Genomic DNA, 15,208 nt, shown 5'->3' with positions numbered 1-15,208 from the left:
GAGATCCCCAGAGACTGATCTAGGTCAGCCCCCTCTCCCAGAGAGAAAGTCTGTGAGTATAATGCACTCACTTACCCGGCCGGGATTTATTTCTGTTCGGGATGGAGGCAAATCAACTGTTCAGTCTCAGATTAAATAAAAAGGGAAAAAATTGATCTCGCTGGGGCCTCCAATGGTTGAAGAAGGCGGGGATCTTACTTCTTTCAGGTAGATTAGGATGTCTTGAGATCTCAGGTAATGACGCTTCAAATAAGACAACTCACAAAAGACTGTCTCAAAAGAATGATCTGATTTATTATTAGAAACCCCAAGGTTTTATACCTTTGTATCAGGTGGTAGGATTATGTGAATTTGTGTAAACAACATATTGTACTTGGCAGACATTTGGGAAGACATTTGGGTTAAAGGAGTTAATTGTGTAACTATTATCAGGTCACTGTGATAGTGTGGTATACATCCTTTCACACACATAGAATCTTGGGGAAATTGCCAATCCTTGGCTAACCACTTATTTTTGGTACATTCCAATCTTGGGGACATTAAGGGAGTTTTTCCTGGAATTGATGAGTGAGAATAGAGATGATGTTCTTTGTCACTTCTGGACAGATTTGGACATGCATGATAATTATAGGTTTGCAAGCCAATTTGTAAGTAAGTATACAGGTCACTCTTGCAATCTTTTAGAAAAACAAGATGAGCTGTACTAAGAGAAGTATAATAAACTAATTTTCTTAAAGTCAATGCATAGAGCTGAACCATTTCTTTAACAAGTATAAGCCTAGGGTGGGAAATGCAGCAGCTACTGGTAAAGTTCCCAATCCTGGTTTGCATTGCTTCCTCATCCCCAATCCTGGTATGCATGGATGCCTCATCCACAATTCTGGTATGTATGGCCCCCTCATGCCTATTCTGGTATGCATGGTCCCCTCATCCGAAATCCTGGTATGCATGGCATCCTCATCTCCAATCCTGATATGCATGGCCCCCTCATCCCAATTCTGTTAAGCATGGTCCCCTCATCTCCAATCCTGGTATGCATGGCCCCCTCATCCCCAATCCTGGTATGCATGGTCCTCTCATCCCCAATACTGGTATGCATGGCACCCTCATCTTGAATCCTGGTATGTATGACCCCTCATCTCCAATCCTAGTATATATGGCACCTTCATCTCCAATCCTGGTATGTATGGCCCACTCATCTCCAATCCTGGTATTTATGGCACCCCTCATCTCCCAATCCTGATATGAATGGCACCCGTCATCTCCCAATCCTGGTATCCATTGCTCCCTCATCCCCAACCCTGGTATGCATGGCCCCCTCATCCCAATCCTGGTATGTATTGTCCTCTTATCCCAATCCTGGTATGCATGGTCCTCTCAATCCCAGTCCTGGTATGCATGACACCCTCATCTCCAATCCTGGTATGTATTGCACCTTCATCTCCAATCCTGGTATGTATGGCCTCCTCATCTCAAATCCTGGTATGTATGGCCCCCTCATCCCCAATCCTGGCATGCATGGTCCCCTCATCTCCAATCCTGGTATATATGGCCCCCTCATCCCAATCCTGACATGCATTCTCCCCTCATCCCCCAATCCTGGTATGTATGGCCCCTTAATCTCCAATGCTGGTATATATGGCACCTTCATCTCCAATCCTGGTATGTATGGCACCTTTATCTCCAATCCTGGTATATATGGCCCCCTCATCTCCAATCCTGGTATGTATGGCACCCCTCATCCCTCAATTCTGGTATGAATGGCATTCCTCATCCCCCAATCCTGGTATGCATGGCCCCCTCATCCCCCAATCCTGGTAAGTATGGCACCCTTCATCCCCCAATCCTGGTATGTATGGCCCCCTCATCCCTCAATCCTGGTATGATATCATCACACCCCAATCCTGATATGCATGGCCCTCCTCATCCCCCAATCCTGGTATGTATGGCACCCTTCATCCCCCAATCCTGGTATGTATGGCCCCCTCATCCCTAAATCCTGGTATGCATGGCCTCCTCATCCCCTAATCCTGGTATATATGGCCACTCTCATTCCCCAATCCTTGTATGTTATGACCCCATCACTGCACACATAAAAAATAAACACTTATACTCACCTTCCTTCATCACCTCTGCTCCAGCGCTACGTCCTGTTCTGCTGCAGCTGCTCATGTCAGCATCTGAGCAGCGCATGGCATCAGCGCTATGCGCTCTCAGACGCCGATGTGAACTGCCGGCATATTCACTCCTCTCCACGCCGGGACTATGGGTGTAGAGAAGAGTGAATATGCATTCTCTTTAGTAGCGGGCACTGTCAGCAGGAGCCATGGCTCAGCGCTCCTTTGTGCCCACTGCTAAAACGAATGAATATTCATTCTTCTCCACGCCCATGGGAATGGAGAAGAGGGAATATTCATTTCCCTTTAGCAGCAGGCACACATGATTGCTGCAGCAGCGGCTACTGCACGTGCCCCGTTCCGTCGCCGCCGCAACCCCCCCCCCCACTATCCACCAACGGAATTTCTATTTACTCAGGTATATTCCAGAGTATAAGCCAATGGGGGCTTTCTCAGCAAATTACTTCCCACCTTAATGGATGTGAACAAATTCATGGCGCATTACATGTTTAAAAGGGATTTACATAGCAAACAACAAGTACAATAATTTGAACAAAAATTAGTCAACAACTGGTACAGGAGGAGAGAGAACCCTGCCCGCAAGGGCTCCCAATCTATAAGGGATAAGTGAGGATACAGTAGGTGAGGGTAGAGCTGGTCGTGCAGCGGTATGGTGGAGCGATGGTTACTGCAGGTTGTAGGCTTGTTGGAAGAGGTGGGTCTTCAGGTTCCTTTTGAAGGTTTCCATGGTAAGCGAGAGTCTGATATGTTAGGGTAGAGAGTTCCAGAGTAGGGGGGATGTACGGGAGAAATCTTGTATGTGATTGTGGGAAGAAAATATAAGAGGGGAGTAGAGCAGAAGATCTTGTGAGGATTGGAGGTTGCATGCAGGTATGTACCAGCAGAATAGGTCACAGATATAATAATAATAATAATATAATAATAATAGTTTATTTTTATAGCGCCAACATATTCCGCAGCACTTTACAAATTTTAGGGGGGACTTATACAGACAATACAGAATAAGCATATCTCATATCGAACGGAGTGAGGGCCCTGCTCGCGAGCTTACAGTCTATGAGGAAGTGGGGGAGACACAAAAGGTAAAAAGTACATATATTGTATAATGCAGCCTTGATATACTGAATAGGATAAATAATAATACATGGACTGGTCGCCAGCCAGTATGTGTGCAGTCCTGACAGAGGCTTTTATGTGCATGGTTGGTTTGAACCCGAAGTTGAAGAAGATTTTAATATGGGGGAAAGCTGGGATGGACAGAGTGTGTTTAGGTGATACGCCAGTCTAAAGAAATGTGTTTTTAGGGTTCGCTTGAGACTGTGGGTATTGGGAATTAATCGAACTGTCCTGGGTAGTGCATTCCAGAGAATTGGCGCAGCACGCGAGAAATCTTGGAGACGGGAGTGGGAAGTTCGGATTATGGAGGATTTTAGTTTCAAGTCATTTGCAGAACGGAGGGCACGTGTAGGGTGGTAGACTGAGACAAGGGAGGAGATGTAGGGGGGTACTGAAGCATGGAGCGCTTTGTGGGTAAGCGTGATAAGTTTAAAACGAACTCTATATTGGATGGGCAACCAATGCAATGACTGGCACAGGGAAGAGGCATCTGAGTAGCGGTTGGCGAGGAATATGATCCTGGCTGCTGCGTTCAGGACGGATTGGAGAGGGGAGAGTTTAGTAAGAGGGAGACCGATTAGTAGAGCGTTGCAATAGTCAAGACGAGAATGAATAAGAGCGACAGTAAGAGTTTTTGCCGAGTCAAAGGTGAGAAAAGTCCTGATTCTTGAGATGTTTTTGAGGTGTAGATGACATGAACGAGCGAGTGATTTGATGTGAGGAGTGAAGGAAAGATCTGAATCAAAAATGACCCCAAGACAGCGGGCTTGTAGCTGGGGAGTAATGGTTGAGCCACAAACGGAGATGGCAATATCGGGCACAGGTAGATTAATGGAGGGAGGAAAGACGAGTAGTTCAGTTTTTGACAGATTCAGTTTTAGGTAGAGGGAGGACATAATGTTAGACACAGCAGAAAGACAATCACTGGTCTTTTGTAGTAATGCAGGGGTGATGTCCGGAGCAGAGGTGTATAATTGGGTGTCATCAGCATAGAGATGATACTGAAAACCGAATCTACTGATTGTTTGTCCAATAGGAGCGGTGTATAAGGAGAAAAGAAGGGGGCCTAGGACTGATCCTTGAGGAACCCCGACAGTAAGAGGAAGTAGGGAGGAGGAGGAGCCGGCAAAAGACACAGAGAAGGAGCGGTCAGAGAGATAAGAGGAGAACCAGGAGAGAACCGTGTCCTTGAGGCCAATAGTGCGGAGCATAGTGAGGAGGAGCTGGTGATCCACAGTGTCAAATGCTGCAGAGAGATCCAGGAGAATCAGCAGGGAGTAGTGACCATTAGATTTAGCTGTTAGTAGATCATTAGAGACTTTAGTGAGGGCAGTTTCAGTAGAATGTAAAGAGCGGAAACCAGATTGTAAAGGGTCAAGAAGAGAGTTGTCTGAGAGATAGCGGATTAGACGGGAGTGGACCAGGCGTTCCAGGAGTTTAGAGATAAAGGGAAGATTGGAAACAGGTCTGTAGTTGGCCGTGCAGTTCTGGTCGAGGGATGGTTTTTTAAGTAATGGTTGTATGCTGGCGTGTTTAAAAGAAGAGGGAAAGATACCAGATGAGAGGGAAAGGTTGAGAATTTTAGTTAGGTGAGAGGTGACAGCTGGAGCAAGGGACTGAAGGAGATGTGAGGGAATAGGGTCGCTGGTGCAGGTGGTAGGGCGAGAAGATGCAAGGAGCCTGATCACTTCATCTTCCGTGACTGGTTCGAAGTCAGAAAATGAGCAAGATACAATGTGGCGGGGGGGAGCATGCATAACATTTGGGGATTGGGAGAAAATTTCCTGTCGGATATGGTCAATTTTTTCTTTGAAATAGTTAGCCAGATCGTCAGCGCTGAGGTCGGTGGTCGGGGCCTGTGCTGTTTGATTGAGGAGAGAATGAAACGTGTCAAAGAGTCGTTTAGGATTATTGGAAAGTGAGATGATGAGGTTGTTAAAGTAGGTTTGTTTGGAGAGGTGAAGGGCAGAGTTATATGTTTTCAGCATAAATTTATAGTGGAGGAAATCTTCGGGCAGATTTGATTTTCTCCACAGCCGTTCAGCACACCTGGAGTACCTCTGGAGAAGACGTGTTTGAGGCGTGTGCCAGGGTTGTCGCCGTCTATGCCGAATTGTTCTTTGTGTAGGAGGTGCGGCTTCATCCAGGGCGCATAGCATTATTTTGTTATAATGCTTCAATGCAGATTCGGGACATGAGAGGGAGGAGATTGGGGCCAATGATGATTGCAACCTTTTTATAAATTTCTGGGTGTTAATGGCGCGTAAATTTCTATAAGTGTGGACGGTGGGAGTGTCTTGAGTAGAGTCACAGTTCTTGACAGAGAATGAAAGAAGATTATGGTCAGAGAGTGGAAGGGGAGAGTTAGTAAAGTCATGTACTGAGCAAAGCCGGGAGAAGATCAGGTCCAATGTGTTCCCGTCCTCATGTGTAGGAGAATTAGCAAGCTGTGAAAGGCCGAAGGAGGAGGTTAATGATAAAAGATGCGTGGCAGATGGGGAAAGAGGATCGCCAATTGGGATGTTAAAGTCTCCCATGATTATCGTGGGGATGTCGCAGGATAGAAAATTTGTAAGCCAGGCAGCAAAGTGATCCAGGAATTGACGGGGGGGACCTGGGGGGCGATAGACAACCGCCACTCGCAGGGAGAAGGGCCGGTAGAGTCTGACTGTGTGGGCCTCAAAGGACGGGAAGATAAGGGAGGGTACAGGGGGGATAACCTGAAAAGTACATTTTGTTGAAAGAAGCAGACCAACACCTCCACCTGATCTGTTGTCAGGTCGCGGGGTATGAGAGAAATGTAGGCCACCATAGGAGAGAGCTGCAGCGGCGGTGGTGTCCGACTGCTGGATCCAGGTTTCAGTGAGAGCCAGAAGGTTGAGGGAATTAGAGAGGAAAAAGTCATGGATGTAAGAGAGTTTATTACAAGCTGAGCGTGCATTCCAAAGGGCACAGTTGAATGAGACAGAAGATATGCAGGGAATATTAATGAGATTAGCAGGGTTTCTGAATGTAACAGGGAAAGAGTTAGTGTTATTATTACTGGAGGGTCCTGGGTTGGGAGAAATATCACCTGCGACTAATAGAAGGAAGATACAGAGAGTGAGCAGATGATTGAGTGATTTGTGAGAGCGTTTCCTGCGTTGTATGGTGGGAATGAATGGATCTGCGTGGTATAACATTGTGAAGAGAGCATGACAACTGTACATAGGAGAAGAGAGGAGTGAGGGATTAATATGGATGAAGTGTGCCGCATTTGTGGGTGAACGGTGAATGTGGATGATTGTAGCAACCAGAGTATAAATGGCACAGATACAAATGGTGAATACTGTTTGCCAAAAAGATGACCTGGAAGCAAGTTTGTTAATTTGTCATGAAAACAACACCCACTCTTGGGTCAGACCTTGCAGCTCTCTGGCGCCCCCTTATCCTGCTGGTCAAACACGTTATTGACAGAGGATAAGCACGGGTGCAGCTGCTCTAATTTATGTCGACTATTGTGGCACGTGATGTGACAGGACGTATATATACCACCAGTTCCTTCCAGGAACGTATATATACCTCCGACCAGCCACCCTCAAACCACAATATCACATAAATACTGGTATACTGCCACCACCGATCGCTTAACAGGTGGATCGGGTACCTGGTAGGTAACGTGAATTAGCGGGTGAGGAACGTGTTTGCTCGACATAGGACAAGAAGAAAGAAACTGGTAAATAATTAATGATTTACTCCCAAAAGGTGGGCAGTGTTTACAAAATATATACAAGATATTATAAAGGAGACAATTTACATGTATGCATCAACAGTTATTAAAATAAAAGGGATAAGTAATAGCAAAACCTGCTTCACAAGGTGATGGTCTCAGATTCTGTGGGGGGGACGGCTCCCCGGATATTAGAGGTGATTCTTCTTACGCCGCGTGATGTGCGTGCGTTCGACGTCCCTGAGAAGAATGACCTGAAAATGGCCGATTTGCTTTTTAGTAAGCAGCCAAAACTCTGGGGAACACCCCTTATTTACCTTACAAGGGGGGCTCGGCTTTGCGAGCCCACCCAGCTGCAGAATACCTAAAAGATCCTTCAGATTCCATATCATGGTGTGGGGGGGTCCCACATCCAAGAGGGAGACATCATCTTGACCGTCACCAATATTCATGAAGATAGATATTAAATATGAAACCTCTATGACGCTCAGAAGCTCAGAATCCATTATCTCAGTTCCCGCATGTCGAGCAAACACGTTCCTCACCCGCTAATTCACGTTACCTACCAGGTACCCGATCCACCTGTTAAGCGATCGGTGGTGGCAGTATACCAGTATTTATGTGATATTGTGGTTTGAGGGTGGCTGGTCGGAGGTATATATACGTTCCTGGAAGGAACTGGCGGTATATATACATCCTGTCACATCACGTGCCACAATAGTCGACATAAATTAGAGCAGCGGCACCCGTGCTTATCCTCTGTCAATACCGTGTTTGACCAGCAGGATAAGGGGGCGCCAGAGAGCTGCAAGGTCTGACCCAAGAGTGGGTGTTGTTTTCATGACAAATTGGAGGAGACAGGTTGTGGGTGGCTTTATATGCCATGGTTAGAGTTTTGAACTGGAGTCTTTGGGCAATGGTGAGCCACTGAAGGAATTGACAGAGAGGAGAGGCCGGGGAATAGCTGGGGGACAGGTGAATTAGTCGAGCAGCAGAGTTTAGGATATATTGCAGGGGTGCGAGAGTTTTAGAAGGGAGGCCACAGAGCAGGAGGTTGCAGTAGTCGAGGCAAGAGATGATGAGGGCATGCACTAGTGTTTTTGTAGATTCATGGTTCAGGAATGTGCGGATCTGGGAAATATTTTTGAGTTGGAGTCGGCAGGAAGTGGAAAGGGCTTGGGTTTGAGGTTTGAAGGAGAGATCAGAGTCCAGGGTTACCCCGAAGCAGGGAGTTCACGGGACTGAGGAGAGTGGACAGCCATTGACTTTAATAGATAGTTCAGGTGGAGGGGTTGAGCAAGATGGTGGAAAGATGATGAATTCAGTTTTATCCATATTAAGTTTAAGGAATCTAGCAGAGAAGAAAGATGAAATAGTGGACAAACATTGTGGGATTCTGGTTAGTAAAGAGGTGATATCGGGTCCGGAGAGGTAGATCTGTGTGTCATCAGCATAGAGGTGATCCTGAAAGCCGTAAGATACTATGAGCTGTCCAAAGCCAAAGGTGTAGATTGAGAAGATCAGGGGTCCTAAAACTGAGTCTTGGGGGACACCAACAGATTGGGGGCGAGATGAGAAGGTGGTGTGTGAGTGGGAGACACTGAAAGTCCTGTCTGTCAGGTATGAGGAGATCCAAGATAGGGTCAAGTCTGTGATGCCAAGAGATGAGAGCATCTGTATTAAGAGCGAGTGGTCTACTGTGTCAAAGGCAGATGACCAGATGACAGGTCCAGAAGGAGAAGGACAGAGTAGTGTCGCTTTTATTGGGCAGTTAGTAGGTCGTTGGTGACTTCTGTCAGGGCAGTTTCAGTAGAATGGTGCTGCCGGAAGCCAGATTGGAGGCAGTCAAAGATGGAGCAGGAGGAGAGGTAGGAGGACAGTTCAAGGTGGACGTGTTGTTCCAGTAGTTTTGAGGCATAGGCGAGAAGTGATATGGGGCGATAGCTAGACAGAGAGGATGGGTCAAGGGATGGCTTTTTGAGGATGGGTGTGATCGAGGCATGTTTGAAGCATGAGGGGAAGAGACCAGTTGTTAGTGACAGGTTGAAGAGGTGGGTTAGGGTTGGGGTGAAGACTGCGGTAAGGTTAGGGATGAGGTGTTTCGGGATTGGGTCAAGTTCACAGGAGGTGAGATGTGACTTGGAGATTAAAGAGAAAAGTTGATCTTGCGTGATGGCAGGAAGCTGGTTTTGGAGGAGGAGAGTTGAGTAGTTGTGAGGAGGGACTGTGGAGACTTATAGCAAAAGCTTTGCCTTATGTTGTCAATCTTCTGCTTGAAGAATGAGGTAAAGTCTTCAGCTGAGATGAGTGTAGAGGGAAGGAAGCTGGGGGATGGAGGAGAGAATTGAAAGTACTGAAAAGCTGTTTAGGGTTGTGAGGCAGGGAGGATATGAGAGATAAGTATGTTTGTTTTGCTGCAGTGAATGTGGACTTGAAAGTAGTGAGGGTTTGTTTGAGTGTGAAGAAGTGCTCGTTGGAGTGGGACCTTTTCCATCTTCGTTCAGCAAACCTGGAAGACCATCTCAGTTCTTTAGTCAGGCTGGTGTGCCAGGGTTGCCTGCTGATTGTGCAAGCTTTGACGTGTGTCAGGGGGGCGACCAATTCAAGAGCTGCAGCTGTTGTGGTGTTTATATAAGGCGGTAGCAGCATCTGCATCGTGTAAGGAATTTATGTCTATAAGGGGGAGGAGGGATTCAGAAAGTGAGTGTACGTCGAGGTGTTTGAGATTTCTGCGAGGGTGCTAAAGTTTCTCGATGGGGGATTGTGAACCTGGAGAGGATAGAGGAGAGAATGGGAGTAAGTTGTGAATAGAGAGAGGGAGAGGAGAGTTAGAGAGGTTGAATAGGGAACAGAGGTGGGTGAAGATGAGGTCAAGTGTGTGGCCATCTTTATGAGTGGGGGCTGAAGACCATTGAGCAAGGCCAAAGGAGGAAGTGAGGGATAGAAGCTTAGAAATAGGTGGGTGGGAAGTGACATTTCGAATGTTGAAATCGCCCATGATGATAGTGGGGATGTCAGCAGAAAGGAAATGAAGTAGCCAAGTGGTGAAGTGGTCTAAGAAGGTGGTGGCTGGCCCTTGGTGGCCGTAAATGACAGCCGGTTGGAGGGGGAGTAAATGCGCACACAGTGCACTTCAAAAGAGGGGAGGGTAATGAAGAGTGGCAGTGGGATATGTGAGAAGGAGCAGTTGTCTGACAGTAGAAACCCAACTCCTCCACCATGCTTGCCGCTGGGGCGGGAGGTGTGGGATAGGTGGAATCAAGTCAGTGCGGGTGAGCCAGGTTTTGGTGATGGCGAGGAAGTAAAGTTTGTTAGTGATGAAAAGATCATGTATGTAGGAAAGTTTGTTGCAGACGGAGTGAGCGTTCCATAGAGCTCCTGTTAGTGGTACTGGGGAAGCGGAGGCTGGGCGGATGGGTATAAGTTTAAAGAGGTTGCGGAAATGTGTGCTTGATCTAGGATGAAGCGTAGAGGTGAGTGTGGGGATGTGGTTGGGGGGCGGGATTTGGAGAAATATCACCAGCAGTGAGGAGGAGCAGAGAAAGTGTTAGTAGGTGGGAGCAGGAGAGGGCAAGGTGGCTGTCTGTGCTTAGAGATGCAGGATTGTATGTTGAGGAATAGTTCTGAGGAGGAGGTGAGGTGGATCGGGAGGACAGAGGTAGAGATGACCAGTTCCTTACTAGTTGTAGGGATTAGGGGGGTTAATAGTAAGTGAAGGATTATAGAGGAGAGAGTGTAAACAAACAGGAACATTGTTTACTGTGACAAAGTATCCAGTTACCTTCAGTTCCCTTCAGGTCAAATTCAGGAGTAATTCAGAGCTGTACACTTCTATGCTACACTTATATTCTACACTGGCAGATGATGTCCTGCAGACATACAGATCACAAATATATTTGCTACAAAGTGCAGGCAGCTGTGAACTAGAGGGGAGTGGTCTCTGCTCATCTATGTCAGATAATTAACACTGAGCTAGATGCAGGATATTTAAGTCAGATTAAACAAGGAGGTCATAAATAAGGGTGGGGGTAGAACAGTGAGTAGGTGAGAGACATACCAGAGAATAGTGCCAGTAAAAAAAAGGAGAAATCACAGCATGGGGAAATTTGGCTGGCATACAGGAAAGTTGGGTTTCATACCTGTAGGAAGAATGGATAAGCAGAGATGTTGATTAGAATGCGATGGTTATAGATGTCGAGGTGCAGTCTGTTCATCATATTATATTCAGGACTAATTCAGAGCTGTACACTTCTATGCCACACTTATATGCTACGCTGGCAGATGACATCCTGCAGATGTACAGCTCACTAATATGATGCTTTTTGAGCAGATGTCATTAATTAATTTACATTCACTATCTGAAGAAAGCCAAAAAACATTAGATGACAATTTTTCCCAGAAAGTCCATAAACCGGATTTCTACCCAATTCGCATTAGAAGTCCGGCAATGGACGATTTTCAGTATGTGGTTGAAGAAGAACTAAAAACTTTACATGAAAATCAGAAAAAATACAAATGTAACCTCACTTTTCAACAGCAGAAATCTTTAAAAACCTTACAAAATAATCCAAGCATTGTTATAAGAAACTCTGACAAAGATGGTTCTGTTGTAATATTGGACAAAGATTTATATGAACGTGAAATTATATATATGTTACAAGATGCTGAAATTTATCGCAAGCTTAAAGAGGACCCTACATGTGAAATTAAAGTAAAATTAACAAAATTTTTAAACGATAGTGTCAATCTGGGAATTTCTAAGCACCAAACAAGCTGCAAAATCCACAAATTCCACTATTTCATGCCCACCCTAAAACCCACAAACAGAAATTTCCACCTCCACTTAGACCCATTGTCTATGGCGTGGGTTCACTGGGTGAGCAACTGAGCAAATGGCTAGATGAACGCCGTCAACCTCTGGTTCAGATCTCTCCAAGTTACATCAGAGACAGCAAGCATCTCCTCAATGGGGTTTTCCCACGAACAAAAGTTGGTTTTAATCAATAGATCTTTGAATAATAATAACTTCTACAATTTAATGTATTTAAATTAAATGTTCCTGTGCTGAGATAATCTTATAAATGTGCCCCTGCTGTGTACTGTGTAATGGCTGTGTCTCACTGTGCAGGAACATGGTCTGATCATACCAATCCTGGGCAGGGGAGGAAACACAAGAGTGTACAGATATTACAGCAGGGGATTGCTGCTGTTTCTTTCTTTGAAGTAGGACATTGTTTAAAAACAGGTAAGGAAATGTTTTACCTCATAAAAAAATCATCTATGATCCCCTGCTGTAATGTCTGTATATTCTCTTTTACTTCCTCCCCTGCCCAGGAGATGTGGTATGATCAGACCATGTTCTGTACACGGTCAGACACAAACATTACACAAGGGCACATTTATACGATTATCTCAGCACAGGAACATTTTATTTAAACACATCCAATTGTGGAACTTATTATTATTCCAAAATCTATTGATTAAAATGAACTTTTGGGAAAACCCCTTTAATATAATGAAAGACATGAAATGGTGTGAAAACGTCTCATAGATTACCTGTGATGTGACTGCTCTATATACAGTTATACCGAATGATTTAGCGTTAACTCCTGTATCTGAACAACACAAAAAATTTGCCAGTTATACTGATGAACTGAACACATATATACTGGAAGTTATGTTATTTCTTCTGTCTCATAACTATTTTTCCTTTTTAGGAGAATTCTATTTACAGTACTGAGGCTGTTCCATGGGTGCTAAATTTTCACCTTCTCTGGCAACTATATACATGAATTGGTGGGAGGAAAAAATGATCTATGATGTGTTTAATCTTTTGTTATCTGCTATCTATTGGTACGGACACTTCATATATGATCTACTTATCGTGTGGTGTGGTACTGAAACGTCCGTACCTAAATTTATTGAATACATCAACATAAATTCAGATAACATCAGGTTTACATATAATTATCATTCTAAGAAATTTCATTTTTGGATATTCATATGTATGGTGATGCGGATAAAGGAAAAGTAATATGTGCATTATACAGGAAACCGTTATGTTCTGCAACTTAGAGCTAAGGAATAGAAGGGAAAAGCTGTCCCTGCACTGAGACTCAGCTTTACCCTACGCTGGGGTGGGTGCCCTATTCCTTATGAATAGCCCCAACAAAACTCCTGCACTGAACTCAAACGAAGATCTGTAGGAAAGGGAAAGGGGTCCCTAAAAGATCTAAGGACTGGGAGCAAAAGCAGGAGACCTCCTAACAGAAAAGTTAGTTGCAGAAATGAAAATTAAAGGAAACAAAACTGGTGGAACAAGAAGTCCCAGGATAACAATAGTCCAAAGCAAGAAGAACTAAACCAGGCTACTTAGCCAGAGCACGAGCGTTACAACACTGATGTCCAGCAGTGAATGGGGGCCAGGTGCTGGGTAATAAAGAGTGCAGAGATCACGTGACCAAGAAATCCAGCACCAGAGGAAAAGACTAGAAGCCAGCAAACAACAACAAGATGGCTGATAGTAAAACAACATAGATTATAACAGTACTTCCCCTTTTATGAGGATCCTCTGGATCATCTAGGCCGAGCCTTATCAGGAAATCTCCTGTGAAAAGCCTTAATAAGCCTTGAGGCCGAGACGTCCTCGGCCTTCACCCAGGAATTATCCTCGGGGCCGAAACCTCTCCAGGACACAAGATACTGTAATCTTCCTCTATGCCACCTGGAATCCAAAATGCGAGAAATCTCAAATTCAACGTCCTCATCAACAGGAGGAACAGTAGGCTTCACCTGCTCATCAGGCGTGTGTGCCATCTTAAGTAATGACACATGAAACACAGAATTAATCCTCCAGGAAGAGGGAATGCCCAACCTCACAGCTTCCGAGTTGACAATCTGAACCACTTTGAAAGGACCCACAAATTTAGGCCTCAGTTTTTTTAGAAGGAATTTTCAAACGAAGATTCCTAGAGGACAACCAAACCATATCCTCAACAGCAAACAAGGACTCCTTTCTTTTTTTGTCAAAATACCTTTTTGATCTCCTGTTAGCCTCTTTAAGGTTCAGACGTACACTGGTCCAAACCCTCTCCAAATCACCAGAAAAATTGTCCTCCAGTACAGCAGCCCCAACTTTGGAAAATGGACCAAAAGATGGATACCTGCCAGTACAACAAAAAAAGGAGAACAACCAGCCGAGGAAAAAGTATGATTATTAAGGGCAAACTCAGCAAGTGGTAGAAATTCAGACCACATTTCCTCATTGTCTGCCACAAAACATCTCAAAAACTGCTCGACATCCTGGTTCTTCCTTTCAGTCTGTCCATTGGACTCTGGATGATACCCCGACGAGAATGACAAATTAATTTTCAATCTGTCACAAAAAGCACGCCAAAAGCGAGCTACAAACTGTGGTCCTCTATCGGAAACAATGTCTGTGGGAATACCATGGAGCCTGACAATCTCCTTCACAAAAGCCTTGGCAAGAGTCTTGGCGCAAGGTAACTTGTTGAACGGAACCAGATGACATATTTTACTAAACCGGTCCACAACAACCCAGATGACAGAAAAACCCTCTGATAAAGGCAGATCAGTGATAAAATCCATGGCAAGGTGCATCCATGGTGAACTAGGAACTTCCAAGGGGCATAGGAACCCCGCAGCCGGAGCGTGAGAGGCCTTCGACCCAGCGCACACAGAACACTGACGCACCCACCTGACGACTTCTCCTTGCCACCCTGGCCACCAGAAACTCTGACCAATAGACTTCCTAGTTTCCGAAATCCCTGGGTGACCTGCCAACCAAGACTCATGACATTCAACAAATAACTCTCTCCTCAAGGCTCTAGGCACAAACAATTTACCACACGGAGTGTTAGTTGGTGCCGCACTCTGAGCTCCTACAATGCTACTCTTCAACTCAGAATCCAATGTGGCCACCACCACCCCTCTCTGCAAAATACACTCCTCCCTCTCAGCATTCACCGCTACAGAAAAACTACGAGACAAAGGGTCAGCCTTAACATTCTTTGTCCCCGGGACAAAGGTTATGCAAAATATTGAACCGGGCAAAATACAGTGCCCACCTAGCCTGACGGGCATTCAAACATTTAGCTGCGTCCAGAGAAATCAAATTCTTATAATCAGTGAAAACCTGTATAGGATGTCGAGCCCCCTCCAAAAAATGTCGCCAATGCTCGAATGCGAGTTTAATAGCCAACAACTCACGATTCCCAACATCATA

The 15,208-nt window shown here is 45.2% G+C and overlaps 1 protein-coding gene across 11 annotated transcripts in view; it reads left to right on the top strand.

Moving 5' to 3' along the window:
- Positions 1 to 15,208, top strand: part of CTNND2 (catenin delta 2) — a 2,090,389-nt gene that overhangs the window by 1,731,726 nt on the left and 343,455 nt on the right. The window lies entirely within an intron of this gene.

This window comes from Phyllobates terribilis, unplaced genomic scaffold, assembly GCF_046119375.1.
Source record: "Phyllobates terribilis strain yellow unplaced genomic scaffold, ASM4611937v1 Scaffold_4__5_contigs__length_816908805, whole genome shotgun sequence".
NCBI classification, from domain to species: domain Eukaryota; kingdom Metazoa; phylum Chordata; class Amphibia; order Anura; family Dendrobatidae; genus Phyllobates; species Phyllobates terribilis.
Note: the sequence above shows the minus strand (reverse complement) of the source record. Positions and strands in the feature narration are given on the sequence as shown.